This window comes from Aythya marila (assembly GCF_965140915.1).
Source record: "Aythya marila genome assembly, chromosome: 5".
NCBI classification, from domain to species: Eukaryota; Metazoa; Chordata; class Aves; order Anseriformes; family Anatidae; genus Aythya; species Aythya marila.
In genome coordinates, this window is record NC_139046.1 from 46,412,579 (window position 1) to 46,437,433 (window position 24,855).

The following is a 24,855-nucleotide window of genomic DNA, read 5'->3' on the forward strand; positions in this document are numbered from 1 at the left end:
CAGGGCTGCCCTCCAGCAACTCAGCACCCTCTCCATCTCTCTGGAAGAGGAGCATCTCAGTGTGTGTCGCTCAGGCCCAGGACAATGGCATGGGATATCAGCTGCCTGCTGCAAGCCGGGACTGTGTGACTCAAGAGAGAAACCTGTGCTGCAGCACAATGACCAAAGAACCTCGAGGAAGAGGAAGCTGTCAGGGCCAAGGAGAAGGCCACCCATGGTGAGTTCACACTGGCTGGTGGTTGAGACCCACTCAATCTCTCTCCCACTCCCCCACAGCAGGAAGAGGGCCACGTACCAGAAAGGCAAGAGAGATAAAAAATTAATGTGTCAGAACTTGGATTGTACAAGAAATGAAGGAAAGACAAGAAAAAGAAACCCCCAAGTGAAGCAAAGGCAATCGTTCCCCACCTCCCACCAGCACACCCAGGCCCAGCCAGGCTCTGAGGAATGGCTCATTCTGAAACCTGCAACCCTCATCCTCTTGCTGAGCGTTTCGGTGTACGGTAAGGAATGGCTCGCTGGGCTCTTGCTGTAAGCTCTGCCACCTCTGTCCCCTCCCTGCCTCTTGCCCACCCCAAGCCCACTTGCTCTGGAGAAGACAGACAAACAGAGAAGGTCTTTGTCATAGTTTTCAGCTGTGATACACTCCATTTTCATCACAGTATCGTCTACAGTGAGGTATTTTCAATTTCGGATGTGTAAAATGTTGAGAAAGCATTGTTGGTTGAGGTGTTGGTGAGCAGTGCTTACACATAGTCAAGGACTTCTCTGCTTCTGATGCTGCCCTGCCAGTGAGGAGCCTGGAAATTCACAGGGAGCTGGGAGGGGACTCACCCAGAGGCTGTTCCACACCATTTGACATCAGGATGAGAGATAAATGTTGTGGTGAAGGGGGAGGAAAGGGGAATAGAAAGAATAATGGCATTTGTGTTCCCAGTTGTCCTGGTTTCAGTTAGGAAAGAGTTAATTTTCTTACTAGTAGCTGCTAGAATGCTGTGTTTTGGCTTAGGATGAGAAGAGTGCTGATAACACCCTGATGTTTTAATTGTTGCAGAGCAGTGCTTACACCAAGCCAAGGACGTCTCAGCTTCTTCCTCTGTCCTGCCTACGGTCAGGCTGGGGGTGCAGCAGGAGCTGGGAGGGGACAGAGCCAGCACAGTGGGCCCAAACTAGCCAAAGGGGTATTCCATACCATCTGACGTCATGCTGAACAATAGATAGGGGTGGCTAGCTGGGGGAGGGTGAGCGAATGGCTGTGTGGTGTTTCGCTGCCGGCCAGGTTACACCACAACACCAGTAAAGGGCAGGCAGAGCAGAGGGAAGGCAGCAGGGAGCCTTACCTGGCTGTGAGGAGCTCGGCACTGCTGAGGACACAGTTGAGAGCGGGGAGGACGCAGATGAGGGCAGCGGGCTGGTCTTGGCTGTGGAGGGTGCAGAGGACGCAGGCGACTCTGTGGGAGCACTGGTCCTCGGGGGAGAGGGCTTGGGCCTCAGGGTCGTAGGCGTGGGCTTTGGCCGGGAGCTTGGGGGCGACGGGGAGGAGGCTGTGGAAGGGGCGGCAGATGGCAGCCTGGTGCTGAGAGGGCTGCTGGGGGCAGGCGACGTCCTGGGCACTGGCACTGCTGGGCTGCTGGCGGGGCTGGCCTCGCTGGGCACGGACGTCCTGGAGGTGCTGCTGGCAGACGTGGCCGGGGTGGTCTTCTCCGTGCTCACGGGCGGCACGATGTGAGGCACCGTTGTCTCTTTTGGGGTGGAGGCTGCCGGGAGGAAAGCACAGGGGGACTGAGGGTGGCTGAGGGTGACAGCACCCTGAGGCTGCCCTCCAGCAACTCAGCACCCTCTCCATCTCTCTGGAAGAGGAGCATCTCAGTGTGTGTCGCTCAGGCCCAGGACAATGGCATGGGATATCAGCTGCCTGCTGCAAGCCGGGACTGTGTGACTCAAGAGAGAAACCTGTGCTACAGCACAATGCCCCCAGAACCTCGAGGAAGAGGAAGCTGTCAGGGCCAAGGAGAAGGCCACCCATGGTGAGTTCACCCTGGCTGGTGGCTGAGCCCCATTCAATCTCTCTCTCACTCTCGCTCAGCAGGAAAAAGGCCAAATAACAGAAAGTCAAGAGAGTGGAAAACCTTGCACATCAAAACATGGACACTGGGAGAGCTGAAGGAAAATCAAGTGAAAGAAACCAACCCCTAAGTGAAGCAAAGGCAATCACTGCCCACCTCCCACCAGCACACCCAGACCCAGCCAGGCTCTGAGGAATGGCTCGTTCTGAAACCTGCAACTCTCATCGTCTTGCTGAGCATTTTGGTGTATGGTAAGGAATGGCTTGCTGGGCTCTTGTTGTATGCTCTGCCATCTCTGTCCCCTCCCTAGCTCTTGCCCACCTTTACCCTACTTAGCGAGGGGTAGAGAAATTTGTTTGCTCATCTCTGGGGCCCCCATCCCAGGAGGGACTTGGATGTATGAGAACTCCAGAGGACTAGCAATGACTTCTGCCTTCTCTGTCTGCACCTGTGGGTGCAGCCCATCAGGACCCATCGATGTATGGATGTCCGGCTTGCTTAATCAGTCCTTAACACAGCTGTCATGAGCCGAGGCAAACTCCTTTATTTCAGCTTCCTCTGGGGTCTCAGGGGTACAGGGCTCCTTGGGAGAGTCTCTGGCATATGGACATAGACAAAGAAGGCATTCCATAACTTGTTTTCTCTTTATCTTCTGTCACCAGGGCACCCACCTCATTCATTATTGGGCCTGCATTGCCTCTAGAGTTAGTTTTATCCGCAATGTATTTAAGAAGCCCTTTCTGTTGTCCTTGACTCCTCTTGCAGGGTTTAATTCTAAGGAGGCCTTAGCTTTCCTAGTTGCCTCCCTATATCCTCTAACAGCCTTATTCCTCCCAAGAGGCCAACCCCTCCCTCCATGACCTGTAGACTCTCCTATTCCACTTAAGTCTGCCCAGCAGTTCCCTGTTTAACCATGCAGGTCTCCTGGCTCTCTTCCCTGACTTCCTACTTGTTGGGATGCTCTGATCTTGAGCTTGGAAGCAGCAGTCCTTGAACACTAACCAACTGTCTTGGTCCCCTTTTCCTTCAAGTACCTTATCCCATGGAATTTCCCCTAGCAAATGCTGGAAAAGGCCGAAGTCGGCCCTACTGAAGTCCACGGTTGTGATTCTGCTCGGTACCCTGTTCCTGCCACATGAGATCCTAAACTCCACCATCTCATGGCTGCTGCAGCCAACGTTGCCCTCAACCTTCACTGCTTCAACCAGCCCCATCTTGTTTGTGAGGACAAGATCCAGCAGCGCTCCTCTCGTCGTTGGCACATCCACTATTTGCATCAGGAAGTTACCCTCAGTACACTGAAGGAACCTCCTGGACTGCAGATGGCTGGCTGAGTAGGCCTTCCAGCAAATGTCAGGGTAGTTAAAATCCCCCACAATAACCAGGGCCTGTGCTCATGAAGATGCTACCAGCTGCCTGTAAAAGGCCTCGCCATCTTCCCCATCCGGATCTGGTGGCCTGTAATAGACACCCCCAACAGTATTCCCCATGCCAGCCTGCCCCTTAATTGCCATCCACAGACTCTCAACTCGCTCCTCATCCACCCCGGACAGTACTCAATACATTTCAGTTGCTCTCTCACATAAAGAGCAACTCCGCCACCTCGCCTTGCCGGCCTGTTTTTCCTGAGCAGGACATACCCATCCACGGCCACATTCCAGTCGTGAGCTGTCCCACCACGTCTCTGTAATCACCACCAGATCATAACCTCCTGACTGAACATGCATTTCTAACTTCTCCTGCTTATTCCCCATGCTCCATGCATTGGTGTACAGGCACTTCAGGGAGTGAGCTGAGCACGCCGATTTCACCCTAGGGAGGTGGGAGGTCTCACAGTCTTCATCACTGCTAGGGCATGCAAGCCCAGCTACGACCCCCTCCCCCTTCAGATCTAGTTAAAAGCTCTCCAAATGAGCCCTGCTGATTCCTGTCCCAAAACCCTTTTGCCCCTGTGAGATAAACCTTTCCTGTGTATTACTTTCAGGCCTGGAGTCTTATAAAACCACACATTATCAAAGAACCCGAAGCTCTGCCCGTAGCACCAGTCACATAGCCAATCATTTATGGACTGGATCCTTCTATTCCATCCCATGTCATCACCCCAGAATGGAAGGAGGGAAGAGGAAAAGGACTTGTGCCCCAGGCTCTTTCACAAACCGTCCCAAGGCCTTGAAATCTTTCTTCATTCCCCACAGACTAGAGGAGGCAGCTTCCCATCTGGAAGATCAGCAGCGGGTAATAGCATGTTGAGCACACCAGGTTGGGAAGCGTCCCTGATCCAAGCTCCAGGTAGACTGCAGACTCCCCTTCGATGAGGGTCAACTCTGCATATCGGGCCCTCCATTCCACTCAGAAGGAATCTCCTACTACAATTACCCTTCTTTCTTTCTTTTTGGAGGCAGTCATGAGGAGTGGTGCCAACTGCCTCTTCCTACGTAACCTCATAGGTGGGCCTTCCACAACATCATTGCCTACCTATCCCTCAAGATCCAGGGCCTCAAACCTATTACCAAGGGACACCTGGAAAAGAGAGGTAGATAGCGAGAGGGGTTGCCCATGATGCTGAATTGGGACTTGCTCTTGCTTCTACCCCTCTTTCTCGTTTTGGACCCCTACCTCTGCCTGACAGCAACAGAGCTGAGGCTCCACCACCCTCTGGGGGGTATCCCCTGGTGCCCTTTTCTCAGGCATGCCAAGGAACACAGGGGGCCAAACTCACTCAGGGGCTGTTCCACACCATTTGACATCAGGATGAGAGATAAATGTTGGGATGAAGGAGGAGGAAAGAGGAACAGAAAGAATAATGGCATTTGTGTTCCCAGTGAAGGGCAGGCAGAGCAGAGGGAAGGCAGCAGGGAGCCTTACCTGGCTGTGAGGAGCTCGGCACTGCTGAGGACACAGTTGAGAGCGGGAAGGACATAGATGAGGGCAGCGGGCTGGTTTTGGCTGTGGAGGGTGCGGAGGACGCAGGCGACTCTGTGGGAGCACTGGTCCTCGGGGGAGAGGGCTTGGGCCTCAGGGTCGTAGGCGTGGGCTTTGGCCGGGAGCTTGGGGGCGACGGGGAGGAGGCTGTGGAAGGGGCGGCAGATGGCAGCCTGGTGCTGAGAGGGCTGCTGGGGGCAGGCGACGTCCTGGGCACTGGCACTGCTGGGCTGCTGGCGGGGCTGGCCTCGCTGGGCACGGACGTCCTGGAGGTGCTGCTGGCAGACGTGGCCGGGGTGGTCTTCTCCGTGCTCACAGGCGGCACGATGTGAGGCACCGTTGTCTCTTTTGGGGTGGAGGCTGCCGGGAGGAAAGCACAGGGGGACTGAGGGTGGCTGAGGGTGACAGCACCCCAGGGCTGCCCTCCAGCAACTCAGCACCCTCTCCATCTCTCTGGAAGAGGAACATCTCATTGTCTCTCTGTTAGGGCCGAAGACTATGGCACGTGATATCAGCTGCCTGCTGCAAGCCGGGACTGTGTGATTCAAGAGACCTGTGCTGCAGCACAATGACCAAAGAATCTCGAGGAAGAGGAGGCTGTCAGGGCCAAGGAGAAGGCCACCCATGGTGAGTTCACCCTGGCTGGTTGCTGAGCCCCATTCAATCTCTCTCCCACTCCCCCACAGCAGGAAGAGGGCCACGTACCAGAAAGGCAAGAGAGAGGAAAAATTAATGCGTCAGAACTTGGATTGTACAAGAAATGAAGGAAAAACAAGAAAAAGAAACCCCCAAGTGAAGCAAAGGCAATCACTGCCCACCTCCCACCAGCACACCCAGGCCCAGCCAGGCTCTGAGGAATGGCTCATTCTGAAACCTGCAACCCTCATCGTCTTGCTGAGCGTTTTGGCATACGATAAGGAATGGCTCGCTGGGCTCTTGCTGTAAGCTCTGCCAGCTCTGTCCCCTCCCTGTCTCTTGCTCAGCCCGAGCCCAATTGCTTGGGAGCAGACAGACAAACAGAGAAGGTCTTTGTCATGGTTTTCAGCTGTGATACACTCCGTTTTCATCACAGTATTGTCTACAGTGAGGTGTTTTCAATTTCGGATGTGTAAAATGTTGAGAAAACATTGTTGGTTGAGGTGTTGGTGAGCAGTGCTTACACATAGTCAAGGACTTCTCTGCTTCTGATGCTGCCCTGCCAGTGAGGAGCCTGGAAATTCACAGGGAGCTGGGAGGGGACTCACCCAGGGGCTGTTCCACACCATTTGACATCAGGATGAGAGATAAATGTTGGGATGAAGGAGGAGGAAAGAGGAACAGAAAGAATAATGGCATTTGTCTTCCCAGTGAAGGGCAGGCAGAGCAGAGGGAAGGCAGCAGGGAGCCTTACCTGGCTGTGAGGAGCTCGGCACTGCTGAGGACACAGTTGAGAGAGGGAAGGATGTAGATGAGGGCAGCGGGCTGGTTTTGGCTGTGGAGGGTGCGGAGGACGCAGGCGACTCTGTGGGAGCACTGGTCCTCGGGGGAGAGGGCTTGGGCCTCAGGGTCGTAGGCGTGGGCTTTGGCCGGGAGCTTGGGGGCGACGGGGAGGAGGCTGTGGAAGGGGCGGCAGATGGCAGCCTGGTGCTGAGAGGGCTGCTGGGGGCAGGCGACGTCCTGGGCACTGGCACTGCTGGGCTGCTGGCGGGGCTGGCCTCGCTGGGCACGGACGTCCTGGAGGTGCTGCTGGCAGACGTGGCCGGGGTGGTCTTCTCCGTGCTCACGGGCGGCACGATGTGAGGCACCGTTGTCTCTTTGGGGGTGGGGGCTGCCGGGAGGAAAGCACAGGGGGACTGAGGGTGACAGGGCAGGAGGGGCAGACAGAGGAGGAGCTCTGCTTCTGGGCAGGACGGTCCTGGAGGCAAGGAAGGTAGAAGCATGCAGCCCTGAGTCACGCTGGGCAAGGGGGAGGAGTGGGCCAGTGGCTGCTGACCTTCCCTTCCCCGTCCTGGTTCTTCCCACAAGGGTGGCACAAGGACAGGGTCCCAGGGCTGCCCTCCAGCAGCTCAGCACCCTCTGCTTCTGCCTGGAAGAGGAGCCAAAATGACAGCGATATGTCCTAGTTTCAGCTAGGACAGAGTTAATTTTCCTGTTAGCTGGTATGGTGCTGTGTTTGGGATTTAGGATGAGAATAATGTTGATAACACACTGATATTTTAATTGTTGCAGGGCAGTGCTTACAATAAGCCAAGGACTTTTCAGCTTCTAACACTGTCCTGGTCATGGGCAGGCTGGGGGCACAGTAGGAGCTGGGAGGGGACAGACCCAGAACACCCAAAGTGGCCAGAGGGGTATTCCATCCCGTTTGACGCCATACTGAACAGTTATATGGGGTGGCTGGCTGGGGTGGGAGAACCAGCTGCTCGGGGTTAGGTTGCGCATCGTTCAGCAGGTAGTCAGCAGTTGCATTTTGCATCACTTGTTTTGTACACATTAGTGGTAGTAGTAGTAATCATTATTATTACTTTTCCTTTCTTTTCTGTTGTAATAAAATATCTTTATCTCATCCCACAGGCATCATTTCTTTTTGACTCCCTCTCCCATCCCAGAGATGGAGTGGAGGATAACTGAACGGCTGTGTGGTGCTTAGCTGCCGCCTGGGTTAAACCACAATGCCACGCTATCATGATTTCATCCCATGAGCCTGCTAAGCCCCACTCATGCACTTGTACACTCCCCTTCAGGAGGAAAGGGGCTGACAACCAGAAAAGCAAGATGGAGGAAGAATTCATGCATCAAAACACAGATGGTGCAAGAACTGAAGAAAAAGACAAGGAAAAGAAACCAATGCTGAAATGAAGCAAAGGCAATCTCTCCCCACCTCCTACCAGCACACCCAGGCCCAACAAGGCTCTGAGGAATGGCTCGTTCTGAAACCTGCAGCCCTCATCGTCTTGCTGAGTGTTTTGGTGTACGGTAAGGAATGGCTCATATGGGCTCTTGCTGTAAGCTCTGACAGCACTGTCCCCTCCCTGCCTCTTGCCCACCCTGAGCCCACTTCCTGGACACCAGATAGAGGGCCTCTGTCATAGTTTTCATCTGTAATACAGTTCATTTTCATCACATAACTTCTGTGGCGAAGTGTTTCTGATTTAGCATGGGCATACTGTCGTGAAAATGCTGACATTTCAGCTGCTGCTGAGCAGTGCTCACACCAAGTCAAGGACTTCTCTGATTCCGATGCTGCCCTGCCAGCGAGGAGCCTGGGGGTGCACAAGGAGCTGGGAGGGAACACAGCCAGAACAGGGGGCCCAAACTCACCCAGGGGCTGTTCCACACCATTTGACATCAGGATGAGAGTTAAATGTTGGGATGAAGGGGGAGGAAAGAGGAACAGAAAGAATAATGGCATTTGTGTTCCCAGTGAAGGGCAGGCAGAGCAGAGGGAAGGCAGCAGGGAGCCTTACCTGGCTGTGAGGAGCTCGGCACTGCTGAGGACACTGTTGAGAGCGGGGAGGACGTAGATGAGGGCAGCGGGCTGGTCTTGGCTGTGGAGGGTGCGGAGGACGCAGGCGACTCTGTGGGAGCACTGGTCCTCGGGGGAGAGGGCTTGGGCCTCAGGGTCGTAGGCGTGGGCTTTGGCCGGGAGCTTGGGGGCGACGGGGAGGAGGCTGTGGAAGGGGCGGCAGATGGCAGCCTGGTGCTGAGAGGGCTGCTGGGGGCAGGCGACGTCCTGGGCACTGGCACTGCTGGGCTGCTGGCGGGGCTGGCCTCGCTGGGCACGGACGTCCTGGAGGTGCTGCTGGCAGACGTGGCCGGGGTGGTCTTCTCCGTGCTCACGGGCGGCACGATGTGAGGCACCGTTGTCTCTTTGGGGGTGGGGGCTGCCGGGAGGAAAGCACAGGGGGACTGAGGGTGGCTGAGGGTGACAGCACCCCAAGGCTTCCCTCCAGCAACTCAGCACCCTCTCTGTCTCCCTGGGGCCAGATGGGATCCCCCCAAGGGTACAGAGGGACCTGGCAGAAGTGCTCCCCAAGCCACTTTCCATCAGTTACCAGCACTCCCGGCTACCACGGACAGCCCCGTTGACTGGCAGCTAGCAAACGGGACACTCAGCTCCAGGAAGGGCCGAGGACGTGGGGAACTACAGGCCCATGAGAGTGACCTTGGTGTTGGGGAGCTCGTGGAGCAGATTATCTGCAGTGCCGTCACCCTGCACTTGCAGGATACCCAGGTGATCAGGCCCAGCCAGCATAGGTTTATCAAAGGCAGGTCCCACTTGATGAACCTGATCTCATTCTACAAGTTGTGGTGCTCAGCGGATGAGAGATGTGGTCTACCTAGGCTTCAGGAAGGCTTTTGATACCGATTCCCACAGGCTTCTCCTGAAGAATCTGGCATCCCAAGGCCTGGATGGGTATATGCTTTGGTGGACTAAAAGAGTTGGGCTCAAAGAGTAACGGAGGTAAATCCAGTTGGTGGCTGGTCACAAGTGGTGTCAAACACGGCTCAGCGCTGGGGCCAGTTCTTTCTAAGGTCAATGATCTGGATGAGGGGATGGAGTGCACCCTCAGGTTGCAGATGACACCAAGTTAGGTGCAAGTGTTGATCTGCTCGAGGGTAGGAGGGATCTGGAGGGATCTGGACAAGCAGGGCCAATGGGCCAAGGCCAATGGGATGAAGTTCAACAAGGGCAAGGGCCAGGTCCTGCACTTGGGGCACAACAACCCCAAGCAGCGCTACAGGCTGGGGGCAGAGTGGCTGGAAAGCTGTTGGTGGGAGGGGACCTGGGGGATTGTTCAACAGCTGGCTGAATGGGAGCCAGTGGTGGGATCAGGTGGTCAAGAAGGCCAACGGCATCCTGGCTTGTGTCAGAAACAGCGTGGCCAGCAGGGCTAGGGAAGTGACTGTCCCTCTGTACTCGGCTCTGGTGAGGCTGCACCTCAAGTATTGGGTTTGCTTTCGGGGCCCTCACTACAAGAAGGACATCAAGGCCCTGGAGAGCGTCTAGGGAAGGACTACAAAGCTGGTGAAGGGTCTGGAGAACAGGTCCTACGAGGAGCTGCGGAGGGAGCTGGGGATGTTTAGCCTGAAGAAAAGGTGGCTCGGGGGAAAACCTTATAGAACCCTACAATGACCTTAAAGGAGGTTGTATTGAGGTATGGATCAAGCTCTTCTCCCAAGCAGCGTGTGATAAGACAAGGGTAAATGGCTGCAATGTTTCCTGGGAGAGGTTATGGTTAGCTATTAGGAGACATTTCTTTATGCAAAGAGCTATTTGGCAGTGGAATGGGATACCCAGGGAAGAGGTGGAGTCACTGTCCTGGGAAGTCATCCAGACGTGTAGATGCAGAAGGCAGTAGCATGGTTTTGTGGTGGACTTGTCAGTACCAGGTTAAAGGCTGAAGTTGGTGATCTTTGAAATCTTTTCCAACCTGAATAATTCTAGGATTCAAGGATTCTGTAATCCTTATTCTCCAGGTGGCCAAAATTCACACGAGCTATTCCATACCATTTGATATCAAGCTGAGCAACGGAAGTTGGGATAAAGAACTTCAAAAAGGGGACACAGGTCACAGAGAGAAAATGCCAAAAGCAGCAGGCAGAGAGGATGGCTGTCAAGGGGTTTGCATTTCCCTGTACAAAATAAAGTGAGAACTGGCAAGGGTGGGCAGAGCAGAGGGAAGGCAGCAGGGAGCCTTACCTGGCTGTGAGGAGCTCGGCACCGCTGAGGACACAGTTGAGAGCGGGGAGGACGTAGATGAGGGCAGCGGGCTGGTTTTGGCTGTGGAGGGTGCGGAGGACGCAGGCGACTCTGTGGGAGCACTGGTCCTCGGGGGAGAGGGCTTGGGCCTCAGGGTCGTAGGCGTGGGCTTTGGCCGGGAGCTTGGGGGCGACGGGGAGGAGGCTGTGGAAGGGGCGGCAGATGGCAGCCTGGTGCTGAGAGGGCTGCTGGGGGCAGGCGACGTCCTGGGCACTGGCACTGCTGGGCTGCTGGCGGGGCTGGCCTCGCTGGGCACGGACGTCCTGGAGGTGCTGCTGGCAGACGTGGCCGGGGTGGTCTTCTCCGTGCTCACGGGCGGCACGATGTGAGGCACCGTTGTCTCTTTTGGGGTGGAGGCTGCCGGGAGGAAAGCACAGGGGGACTGAGGGTGGCAGGGCAGGAGGGGCAGGCAGAGGAGGAGTGCTGGTTCTGGGCAGATGCTCCAGGACAGCCCCAAAAGGCAAGGAAGGTCGGAGTGTGCAGCCCTGAGTCGCGCTGGGCAAGAAGAAGGAATGGGCCAGGGGCTGCTGCCCTTCCCTTCCCCATCCTGCTTCTTCCCACAAAGGTGGCATAAGGATAGGGCCCAAGGGCTGACCTCCAACAACTCAGCACCCTCTGCATCTCTCTGGAGAAGAAGCTAAAATGAAAGTCAGAAGTGATTTCTGTATTTTATCCCAAGAGCCTGCTAAGCCCCACTCACACTCTTGTTTGCTCCCCCTCAGCAGGAAAGTGACTAAGAATGGAAAAAGCAAATGACTGGAAGAATTCATGAGTCAACACACTGACAGTAGGAGAACTGAATGAAAAACCAGAAAAAGAAACCCCCAAGTGAAGCAAAGGCAATCACTGCCCACCTCCCACCAGCACACCCAGGCCCAGCCAGGCTCTGAGGAATGGCTCATTCTGAAACCTGCAACCCTCATCGTCTTGCTGAGCGTTTTGGTGTACGGTAAGGAATGGCTCGCTGGGCTCTTGCTGTAAGCACTGCCAGCTCTGTCCCCTCCCTACCTCCTGCCCGCCCCGAGCCCACTTGCTGGACAGCAGACAGAGAAACAGAGAAGGTCTTTGTCATAGTTTTCAGCTGTGATACACTCCGTTTTCATCACAATGTCATCTATGGTGATGCATTTTTGATTTGTGTGGTCAGTTTTGGGCCCCTTGCTGCAAGAAAGACATCGAGGTGCTTGAGCAAGTCCAGAGAAAGGCAACAAAACTGGTGAGGGGTTTGGAGAACAAGTCTTATGAGGAGCAGCTGAGGGAGCTGGGATTGTTCAGCCTGGAGAAGAGAAGGCTCAGGGGTGACCTTATCACACTCTACAGGTACCTTAATGGAGGCTGTAGCAAGGTGGGGGGGGCTCTATTCTCCCATGTACCTGGTGACAGGACGAGGGGGAATGGGCTAAAGTTGAGCCAGGAGAGGTAGAGGTTGGATGTTAGGAAGAACTTCTTTACTGAAAGGGTTGTGAGGCATTGAAATTTGCTGCCCAGGGAAGTGGCTGAGTCACTGTCCCTGGAGGTCTTTAAAAGACATTTAGATGTAGAGCTTAGCGATATGGTTTAGTGGAGGACTTGCTAGTCTTAGGTCAGACGTTGGACAAGGTGACCATGGAGGTCTCTTCAAACATAGGTGATTCTGTGATTCTCTGCTGCTGAGCAGTGCTCACATCGAGTCAAGCACTTCTCTGCTTCCGATGCTGCCCTGCCAGTGAGGAGCCTGGGGGTGCACAAGGAGCTGGGAGGGAACACAGTCAGAACAGGGGGCCAAACTCACCCAGGGGCTGTTCCACACCGTTTGACATCAGGATGAAAGATAAATGTTGGGATGAAGGGGGAGGAAAGAGGAACAGAAAGAATAATGGCATTTGTGTTCCCAGTGAAGGGCAGGCAGAGCAGAGGGAAGGCAGCAGGGAGCCTTACCTGGCTGTGAGGAGCTCGGCACTGCTGAGGACACTGTTGAGAGCGGGGAGGACGTAGATGAGGGCAGCGGGCTGGTCTTGGCTGTGGAGGGTGCGGAGGACGCAGGCGACTCTGTGGGAGCACTGGTCCTCGGGGGAGAGGGCTTGGGCCTCAGGGTCGTAGGCGTGGGCTTTGGCCGGGAGCTTGGGGGCGACGGGGAGGAGGCTGTGGAAGGGGCGGCAGATGGCAGCCTGGTGCTGAGAGGGCTGCTGGGGGCAGGCGACGTCCTGGGCACTGGCACTGCTGGGCTGCTGGCGGGGCTGGCCTCGCTGGGCACGGACGTCCTGGAGGTGCTGCTGGCAGACGTGGCCGGGGTGGTCTTCTCCGTGCTCACGGGCGGCACGATGTGAGGCACCGTTGTCTCTTTGGGGGTGGAGGCTGCCGGGAGGAAAGCACAGGGGGACTGAGGGTGGCAGGGCAGGAGGGGCAGGCAGAGGAGGAGCACTTGTTCTGGGCAGATGCTCCAGGACAGCCCCAAAGGCAAGGAAGGTAGGGGTGTGCAGCCCTGAGTCACGCTGGGCAAAACAGAGGAACGGGCCAGGGGCTGCTGCCCTTCCCCTCCCCATCTTGATTCTCCCCACAAAGGTGGTGCAAGGACAGTGTCCCACGGCTGCCCTACAGCAGCTCAGCACCCTCTGCTCCTGTCTGAAAGAAGAACCAAAATGAAGGCCAGCCTATGGTGAGTTCACTACAGCTGGATTTAAGCCTCATTAAGTCCCTCATTTGTTCATCCTCAGGAAGGAACTAGAAAGCAGCTGGAAGGGTAAGAGAGAGAAAACATTCAGGCATAAAAATACACAGTGCAAGACCTGAAGAAAAACAAGAAACCAACAACCAAGTGAAGCAAAGGCAATCACTGCCCACCTCCCACCAGCACACCCAGGCCCAGCCAGGCTCTGAGGAATGGCTCGTTCTGAAACCTGCAACCCTCATCGTCTTGCTGAGCGTTTCAGTGTACGGTAAGGAACGGCTCGCTGGGCTCTTGCTGTAAGCACTGCCAGGTCTGTCCCCTCCCTGTCTCTTGCTCAGCCCGAGCCCAATTGCTTGGGAGCAGACAGAGAAACAGAGAAGGTCTTTGTCATGGTTTTAATGTTGATACACTCCATTTCCATCACGGTATTGTCTACAGTGATACGTTTTCAATTTTGGATGGGCATACTGTTGAGAAAACACATTTCAGCTGCTGCTGAGCAGTGCTCACACCAAGTCAAGGACTTCTCTACTTCTGATGCTGCCCTGCCAGCGAGGAGCCTTGGGGTGCACAAGGAGCTGGGAGGGAACACAGTCAGAACAGGGGGCCCAAACTCACCTAGAGGCTGTTCCACACCATTTGACATCAAGATGAGAGATAAATGTTGGGATGAAGGGGGAGGAAAGAGGAATAGAAAGAATAATGGCATTTGTGTTCCCTACAAAGAGCAAGCAGAGCAGAGGGAAGGCAGCAGGGAGCCTTACCTGGCTGTGAGGAGCTCGGCACTGCTGAGGACACAGTTGAGAGCGGGGAGGACGCAGATGAGGGCAGCGGGCTGGTTTTGGCTGTGGAGGGTGCGGAGGACGCAGGCGACTCTGTGGGAGCACTGGTCCTCGGGGGAGAGGGCTTGGGCCTCAGGGTCGTAGGCGTGGGCTTTGGCCGGGAGCTTGGGGGCGACGGGGAGGAGGCTGTGGAAGGGGCGGCAGATGGCAGCCTGGTGCTGAGAGGGCTGCTGGGGGCAGGCGACGTCCTGGGCACTGGCACTGCTGGGCTGCTGGCGGGGCTGGCCTCGCTGGGCACGGACGTCCTGGAGGTGCTGCTGGCAGACGTGGCCGGGGTGGTCTTCTCCGTGCTCACAGGTGGCAATGTAGTTTTGGAGGCTGTCAGGTGGAAATTGCTAGTCAGTTGTTATTTTTAGAGCAAGAGCTGAAGGGAAGTGAAATGGGCAATTCTAACGTAAACATCTCCTCTTGGGGGTAAGGATACCGCACCTCAGTGACTCTTTTTTTTTCTATAGAATATAACAAAGAGATCTATGATGCCCAGCATGTCCCGTCCTGTCCCATCCTGCTACCCCCCAGCATGGCCAGGTAGTCATGATTTATTAGGATGCCCTCCATCAGTTCATTTTTCTGCTCTTTCCTTAATTCTTTAGAAGGGAAAAAGTATCTCTACTTTCATTTTTCCACATGTTTAGAAGTAGTTTATCATGTGTCTATTTCAGAACATGCTGGGATGGTTTCCTGGGAGAGTTGATGCTATTGATGGGACAGGCATATGCCCTGGGTGACTCTTTACTCTCTCCTGACCAGAGCACTCACCTGTTACTACTTTACTAGTTGGAGTCTTAGCTCTGGTTGGCTCCCTTGCTACAAAGAAAGGGATGAGAGAAAACAATGGTTGAGTCTTGGAAAGGATCCTAGGCAAAGCATGTTGTGGGATCTCCTCAAAGAAGGTATCCTGTTTGACACCAGGAAGACCTGGGCATTTGTAGCCCCATAGGTCTAAGTGGGAGAAGTGTACCCTGGAGTTTGAGCGTGCACATTCTTGCCCACCCTCCACTGGTGATAATTTTGCACCCAGGGTCAACATCTGTCTTTATGTATGGTGCAAGGAGTTGGCACTTATTGGCCCATCTTTATCATGGGTGTGTCGGGGCCTGGGCTTCCTTTGGGTGGAGAGCATCCTTGTTTTCTGTCTCTCGCCCCAAATTTTCCCGGAGTTGTCATCTTCCACTCTCCACTGCCTTCTCTCCCCACTGCTGTGCATTCTCAGGGTACCACTGTAAGGGGAGGAGTTGTGTTAACTAGTCTCCAATTACTAGTTGCAGGGCCGGAACTCACAGAGGTCTGTACCCTGATGAAGTCCTGTGCCCCAGAGCCAAACCCCTGAAGCAGCAGCGGAGAAGGATGGCCAATGTGACTGCCAGTCCCAGGACGTGCCTGAGTTGCAGGAATACCATGGCAAGGGCAGTAGGAAGAGGAAATTAATACTAAAAGTGAAACCTGTGCAGAGAACTCCACTTAGAAGAGAAGGGTGGGAGCTGAAAGGAGCAGGCAGCAGCAGCAGGAAGAGCAAGAGGGGCCTTACCGGGATGTGATGGTCTCAGCCGTGTTGAGGGCAGGGCAGATGAGGAGGAAGAAACAGATGAGGTTGAGGTGACAGGTAAAGAGCTGGGGCTCGGAGACGTCTTTGTCAGTGGGACTTCTGGACTGCTGGCAGGGCTAGCTTCTCTGGAAACAGAGGTCTGGGAGGTACTGCTGGCCAATGTCACAGGTGTGGTCTTCTGCGTGATGAATTGTGGCACAGTGTGTGGCACAGTTGGCCTTTTGTGGGTGACAGCTACCGGGAGGAAAGCACAAGTCGATAGAGGGTGGTGGAGCTAGAGGGGAAGGTGACAGGGGTGGGCAGTTCCGTGCCAGAAGCCATGGGCTGGCACTGGGACAAGAAAGGCACAATCTCTCCTGCTGGGCAAGAGGGAGGAATGGCCCAGTGGCTCTGGCCCTCACTTTCCCCTTTCTGCTTCTCCCTAGGAATGCAGGGCAAGAACTGGGCCAATTCAGCACCCTCTGCCTCTTTCTGGACCTCATGAGGGAAGATGAAGAGCCTCTCCCGATGTGTGTGTCTCCCTTGAAGGCACTCCGGGCTAGGCATGGGCATCCCATGGGAAAGCTGGGTAAGTGAAACAGAGTTGTAGGCTAATGGCAGCTCTCAGGTTCTTCTTACTCACCTACTGAGATTCGGTGGTGTAGAGTGGTTGCTTCAGTTCCCTCACTCTCTGTAAAGTAAGGGTAAGTGGACATTTAGTAATGGTTGATATCTGAGAAGGTGCCTAGTTAAAGTGGGTTGCGATGCTTCCTCAGACTAAGCTGTAATTGTTGGCACAAGAAGACCTGGATGTATGCACCCCAACAGTAAGGATGGGAGATGTGTGGACTGGGAGAGAGCGTGTGCCTGCCCTCCCACTACAACTGACTTCTCCCTGCACACTGTCCCAGCTTCTGATGTCAGAATACAGCATCAGAGGAGGCTGTGCTTGTTGACCTACAGAGTACCTGACAACCCAAAGCGTAAGTCCTTTTGTGATAGATAGGATTTATGATTTTCAGAGAAGTTGTTACAATGGCATGGGGGAACACACATTCCACCATCTGTAAGGTTTTCAAAACTCACTTTGAAGCACAAAGTGATTTTGCCTTAATTTGGAGGAATTGGTAGAATATGGTCTCCAAGAGAAATGTTAGGTTTAAAGATCTTATTGGATGTCTGATGCTTGTTCCATCGAGGGACACCATAATATCTATTTTTGTCACACTCCTTCAGACACCCATGCCCTTTCCTACTTGCCATGTTAAAGACATCTAGTAAGAATGCCTGTTTTTATTACAAGGAATCCATTGACATGTTTTTTGAGTGATGGTTTCACATGACAGATATCAATCAGTATTTACCTACTGTTGTTAGTTCAGGCTGGCTGGAAGTTGCAATCTGAGATGTAGTATGAGAAGGTATAGAGGTGGTTGTCATTTCCTTTTTTGTAGGAGTCTCGAAGAGTGGTGTAGTGACCCTTACTTTTTCTGTCTCTGTTGAAGCAGTGGTTGATGAGGCAGTAGGTGTAGATATCGGCTTACTGGATGTGGTCCTTTTTGTTGAGGTAGTTATGGAGGGTGTAGTGACAGTTGTGGTCATACTTGGTGTAGTAAAAACCAATGTTGTATGTTCTTTTGGAGTAAAAGTAAAGAATATAATGTGAGTAATAAATTTACTTAAACCCGTATTCCAGAAAACCAAATTTTGCTCTTGCTCTTTCCAATGCTTTGTGTAATTGTTTGTATTTGTGCTCTCATAATCTTGCCATACATTTTCCACTTGTATTTGTTTTCTCATCTCAGATATTTCTTTGATCTCATTTTGTGTGTTTTTCCTGTGCTAGATTATTTTTCATATAATTTTTCTAAGAAGTTAGCTTTGATGACTTATTAGCTACAGTCTGTATGACTTAGCTAATGACAAGATTAGCCAATGAAGTTATGTTCTGAATTGGCCACAGTTTCAGCTTCTCAATTTGTATTACAAAATCAGATAACATCATACCATAGGACTTCACTTGTCCCAGTGCTCAAGTCACCTGGCACAATGACAGCCCTTGAAGTTTTGTTTTAACTCCTGTGGTAACTCTTTTCATTTCTACTTTCTCTGATAGCCTGGGTCCAGGATAGATTTTTAGTTAACTGCATGTCTGTGGTAAGTTGTATCCTATTATTAGTCTCCTCATAACTGAACTAACTGTAGAACGGGCTGAACAGGCTGAAACTAAGCTAATAAATCCAACTGGAGTTGAGGTGGCTCACTGCTTATAGAACTTCTCATGCGCTTCTCTGGTGAGTCACACGTAAGTTATTTTGGTTGCATTTTTAACTATTATCTATATCCTTTCTCTTTCCAGGCACTTTCCATTTACGCTTCTGAACATTTCTGGTTTGCAAACTCCTTTCTCGAAGCCTGCTTTGCCTACCTCATAATTCGCAGCCTTATGCTTGGACGTTGAGGCAGCTTGCAATACCTAGCAGCTTCTTAGTAGAGTGATGTCTAAACTATGTATAGAATGGGTTTGGTGTAATTTATTTTAGACAGAAACGCTAACAACCTACCAGTTGTTGACTTTATTGTGACAAGAGGTGTTGCTGATGAAGTTCTTGGAATGGTGATTTTTGAGGTTATTGGTGGACTCATGGTCTCAGTTGATACAGTAGATGCAGAAGAGGTAATAGCAGGTGATGCTGGTAGCACAGTTGCGGGTGATGTGACTGCAGTAGAGCTTCTTGTTATGTTAGGCTGCACTGTTGTTACTAAGGGAAAAATCAAAATCAGAGGATAATAAATAGTTCTTAATAATCTATTATAAATATGCCTCTATAAATTTATTTTTTTCAAGTAAAAAACCAAACAATTACTTGTAGTAACAATTATTAATAGCTACTACCTTAATTTTAAATGAAATATTTGGGAAAAGCTTTCTATCTATTCCTTTGCAATTATCTGCAGTATATACACTGAACAGGAATTTTTACAGCTTATTCAGACAGCCATCAGCATAACTTTTTCCCAATACTTTTCATCTTCATGGAAATTAATGTAATTTCTAACAAATTAAAGATCAGTATATACATATTTCTTTCGTGGATCAGGCTGTTCGGGCTTGGTACACATGAGTTTCCATGAAGACCTTCTTAAACTGACCCAGTGTTATAAGGTCAGCCACCATTAAAAATTGTGGTGATTTTTTGGTGTGATTTCTGTGTATCAGAAACAAAACAGAAATCGTTTTTGACTTAGAGAGGTATTTCACTGTTGATATCTGGAAGTGCCTAAGTGTACTCAGGGAACACTGTTCTCTCAATAATTTCCTTTCCCAATTTAAGATTTCTAACAAATGTTAGAATAAAATGTGATAATTACAATAGTGAGTAGTTTTTCATTATTGCATCTTAAGCATGTGAAACTGGTGATGTCATCATATCAAGCAAAAAAGGATACTAGTTATCTCAGAAACACATATAACAATGTACATCACTGTGTAAGTACTTGTTTTAGCCAACTGCTTAACTAACCTGTCAAAGGTGAAGTTTCAGGTGTAGTACTAATGCTTTCATATCCTGTTGGATAAAGGTAGAACAGGTTAAATTTGTGAGTGGAAACATATTAAAAATATTCCAAATAAGGCTAATTTCAGACTGGGAGAAAAATAAAGATCTTTCCAAGGATTGTGTTACTTAGTGAAATCATCCTGAAAATGTTTGCTACTACTTACTTCAGTGGGGGGCTTAAACAATAATGAAAAAGTTAATACACCTCACAATAATAATACACGAGCATATTTTTGCTGCCTGCCTTATGTCTCTTACGGATAAGGGTACTCTCTGAATTTATTTTTTTTTAATGTGTAAATGAGATCACTAGCTGAGATTCCAGTTTCACAGGCTATAATTCTGTAAAACGAAAAAAAAATTGTCCTTGAGGTCATTTTTTTAAATCTGCATGGAAATCCAAACTGTGCAGCTGGACTCTATTCACAACATTATTTAGTAAGACAAGTTTTCAGAGTAGCACACCATACGGTAATAAATCTTAAGTTAAAATAATTAAAACAAACATACAAACAAAACCAAACAATTTAAAGAGAATTGCTATGCAAAGTCCACTAGCTAGGTCTGATTCCTTTCTTCATGTTTTCTTTGTTTAAGGAGGGCATTGAATGTATCTGGGACCTATACTTTCATCTTTACTTCATATAGATTAGAACATCAATGAACTTTCAAGAACACCCATATTTTGAGAAGTACTCATACAATTAATAGAATTTTTCACCTTCCTGATTAAAATCAGTCAGGGTCATCCAGCTTCTCTATTGTAGCATTCCTTATCCTAATCCATATTTTAATTAGTTATTTTCATTACTTTATTTATAAACCAAAGTTTTACATACTAGCAGTACACTAATAAGATTCTTTTGAAGAAGAGTTATACTAGGATGAACACTCACTGTTAATTGAGAGGTACTAGGAAAAATACTTCTTTGAGAACACACCAAGGTTTTAGTTACTGTACAAAAAGACAATGAGTATGTAGGTCCCTACTTACCACATGGCATGCATTTTTCCGTCTCATAGTCAAAATATTCATCATGAGAGCAGTTGTAACAGCCTGAAGAAAGGAGAAACTTGTGTTACCTTCCTCAGAGAACTGCATATAGTCTATACTATGTGTATAATCTAACTAATCTTTCTTTTATGAAGAGATTGTATTGATTACAACTTAATATATTTAGGCAACCACCTCCAACATAATCCTCAGAAGGATTGATATATGTAGTTTTTTTTTTTTGGACTCCAACTATATCTATTTGTCTAACAGAAATAATACTCATAATAGACAATACATATATTTTCTTACATAAATAGAGCAAATTCTTTTAATTTGGTGCGCGTCAGAGGATTTCTCTTCAAGCTAACCCGAGGTCAATACAAAATTAGGTATAGTACAGGCAATTACACTGATCATGCATCTAAAGCAGTAGTAGTAAGGTAAAGATCAGCAAAACTGCTTTAAAGACAACACCAATTAGAGCACGACTATTTAACAGTGGCACGACTGAAAATAATTATCTTACTGCTTTGTGGTTTGAAATAGCATAGCTTCAATTACCTTCAATGTTGACATATTTGTAGTTTTGGTTTGGACAATTACAGGGCCTGTAATGCCAGGTGCAGTTGTCATTGTTGTAGGCATAGGATAAAGCACCTCCACTTCCTGTGTTTTTATGAGAATTGTAATACTCACAATAGACAGCTAAAAAGGACAAAAAACATGAGAGATGTCAGAATTTTGCAAATTAATGACATTATTTTCAAAGTACTTAATGGAGGACAAAATTAATCAATGGCTTGAATCAAAAATTTTGTCACTGGAATTATCACTATCTGATGTAAAATGAAATGTATGCTTTAGTGAGATGAGTCAGTTTCTTTTTCTGTGAACAGACTATGCAGACATTTCCACAATTTCTAATGTATAATACAGTGAGTGCGTGAAAGAAACCATCAAAGATGACAAGCTTAGCATTGATTTATAACACTCATCCTCTTTTTTCCTCCATGTATGGTGTTCTGGGACACACTGATATTTTCCTGTTTTACAGTGTTCCAGCCAGCACAGCTGTCTTTATTCCCTTGACATCCACACAGATAGTGAATTCATCACAGCTAAAAGAAAACATTTTTTTACAGTTTCATATCCCATCTTCTTACAAACTGACTATTCACTGTACAGTAGCAGCAGAAAAAATACGCTGCCTTCTGTGATCACTTATCTTCTCATTATTCCACGGTAAAAACAGACATAATATTTTGGTTAATTTAGCACAAATGAAAAGTACAGAGTTCAAACTTCACGTTACTGAAATCAACTATTGGCCCATACAGAAAACATACCCTCTGAGGTGCGTATGTAAGCAATTTCCTTTGTTACCATATTAATATACTCACGATAAAAATAATCGTCTCTTAAACTGATTAAAGAAAGCTTAAAGAAACTTACGGCAAAACTCAGGGGTCCTCCAGTCAATGCAGATACCTTTATCTAAGCATGCCATCGCATATACCGCAATGGCATCACACATGCATTCACAATCCCCTCCAATGTCACAGCCACATGAGTCTCGAACGCAGGCCTCGTAATAGGGCATACGATTCACCTGCATTGGAAAATTAAGTCATGAATTTTCTAGGATTCATTGCTTTCTACAAGTACCTAACAGGAGGCTGTAAGGTATTCTTACCTTATTGTGACAGGCAGAAAAGACTTGGCTGTTGATGATGGAACATGTCTTTTCTGCCCAAGCCTTACGGTAAGGGTTCTTACTACATGGGTCCACTACAAAGTATACGTCCCCACAGAGAGGATTCTCCTTCCAAGAGTTCACAAATTCCAACTCATTTGATGCCACATACTTGCTTCGGGTTTCAAAATCATCTTTCATATTGCCATTATAGTTCCCACACAGACCACAAATAGTTTCCTGCATAAAATGAAAACATGGTAAGTTACTTTCCCTCTCAGTTACTGACATTTTTTCCTGTGCATCACTGGTGACTGTGATCTACAAATACTCTCTCATATGTTCTTAGCCCCTTGTGCATGAGGTCCTGTTCATGAGTGGATGCCCTGCTCTTCTAAAGTGTAATTTGTCTTTGTCATCATTTAGAGATCAAATTCAAGCAAAACATGCAGTTGTTGTATAAAATACAAGCTCTTTAACTCAAAAAGTTCCCGTCACGCAGAAGGGTAATCACATAAAGTCAGACTTTTTCAGACATAATGATTCAGAAAATGAATTGTTAGTAGAATCTCTGAAAAACCTTTGTAATCATAGACAGTCAAGACAACTGTCATCAAACTGGCAGGTCAATCTGAACTGAAGGATAGTTTACTGAGGAAGTTATTCTGCAATACCTGTGTTTCCCTGGAGATCTTGATGAAGAAGTTCATGTGCTTATTCCAGATAAGGGTCATGTTGTATTTTCCTGGGATAATGATATCAAACATCAGGTGGAGAGCATTCTTTTTCACACTGTATCGCACTAAAGGATTTTCCCCAGAAACAGAGAAGGTTTCATCTCGCAGTACAAGCGTCAGGTTCTGGAAGAAAAATTATGTGTATGTTACTACTTACCAAGTTTCAGTATTTTTCTTACTTTCTATGTCACGCATGTTGAAGGTCAGATACTGTGCTGCTACAGACCATCTTGTCATTCCTGTTTATTCTACAGTAGCCAGATACTGCTGAATAACTTTCTGTCATCAGTGATGGAGATCTTAAAAGGTAGTTGAGTTTCCTTGGGTTGTCACCCTATCTCAAAATAATTGTCTTTTGTTTCTTTTTTTTTTTTTTAATGTATATGCAAATCTCCATAGAAATATTAAATATATAAATATATACACAACTGTCCTCATTATTCTCAGTGTTACCTACACTGGCATTTGGTGGAAATAGTATGGGAATCTATATGAAGCCAACAGAGTACAGGAGGTACATCTTCATGTATTCTTAGAAATAAAATATAAAAAATTACAGAGAAAATAGATCTATCACTAGAGCTCTGTTACTATCTCCTACTCTCAAGTGTACTCTTACAAACCCTGTTGTAGTGCAGTGTTTCAGAGTCTAGTAATAAACAGAAATGTTTGTCTGGAAAATGCACTTATCAAGCTGGCTCCTGAGCAAACAATAAACTTTTTCAGCACAGCACTGATGAGCTGGAACTGCCACTATTCAGTAACCTGGCAAATGTGTACTGCTTGTAGTGACTGTTTAGTGGGATAAAATCTCATCTGTCCCTATACTTCTCTCTGTCTGATAGTGAAGACTAAAATGAGCTGATACTACTGGGCATTACTGTTCAACTACATCCAAGGGCAAAAATTATCTGATTTTGGAAGCTGTCAGACAGCAGTAGAAATGAGGATAATTGCTCATTACTTTAATTTCAAAGATGTATCTCAGGTAAAACAGTAGCGATCTGGATATATTTTGAATTGGTGGTTATTACCTGGACTAAGAAATCTGGAGAGGTTTTGTGTGTCATCCATTATAAGAATTCCTCAATTTTATACTAGTGTTTTCTTAGACTGAGTTTGGTGAAAAAAATAATCTTTTGACAGAGCCCACTGTTGAGTAGGTAAGGTTCAAAGTTTTGTGCCTTCTACATAGGGAAGAAGTTTGAGGACTGAAACACTGACATGAGAACTGATAAAAATGATGGCAGTTTCTATTAACAATGAAGCTCCAGGTTAAGTACATAATTTCACATATAAAGACACCACTTTGAAGACATATCTGAAGTTTCCAAAATTGAAGCAAGTATGGGCTTAAATGACTATTCTGCTGGATAACAGAAAAAGATCTTACCCCAAGGTAAATGCTGATGGATCTAGAGCATGTAACCCCTGATTTCCCACAGATGACATTCTCAGTAATGATTTTAAAAGAAGAATGAGGTCTATTAACACTGCAGCCGTCCTAAAAAAAAAAAAAAAATACATGCAAAAAGACCTAATAAACTCTATGTCTGAAGTGTAACAAAGTAAAGAAAGCTTAAACATGTCATGGCTGTGATTCTGCCTTTCAACACAGCAAGCCATCTCTATCTGATATTCTCATTCTCATGTGAGAGACAGCCCATCTGTGAATGTCTTAAAATTCACTGTTGGCTACTAAAATATACGTTCTAGAATATTTTACAACTTTCATAGCTGAACCATTCTATTCTTTGCAGAACCCACACCTTTGTAGGTAGAAAGGAAAGAGTTACTGGGGTATCATGCTTTAGCTATTTCATTGTTTTGGGAGGTATCAGTGATGACCTCTGATTTGGTGGTCAAAATGACATCACTTCACTGAAAGACATAGTTGACTGGTAGAGAGTATGTTACATATCTATGACTTTATATGTTATTTAATTGGTTGCACATATAAAATCACCTTAAGTGTTTAGAAAGATTCAGAGTGCTATATTGGATAAAATACATCCTATGATATTTTCACCAGCCATTTAAATCAATGTATTCCTTGATGCTAAGGTATAGCCAAAAGAAGCAGTAAGATCCAGGTTACCATAGCTAATATGTATTCACAGTTG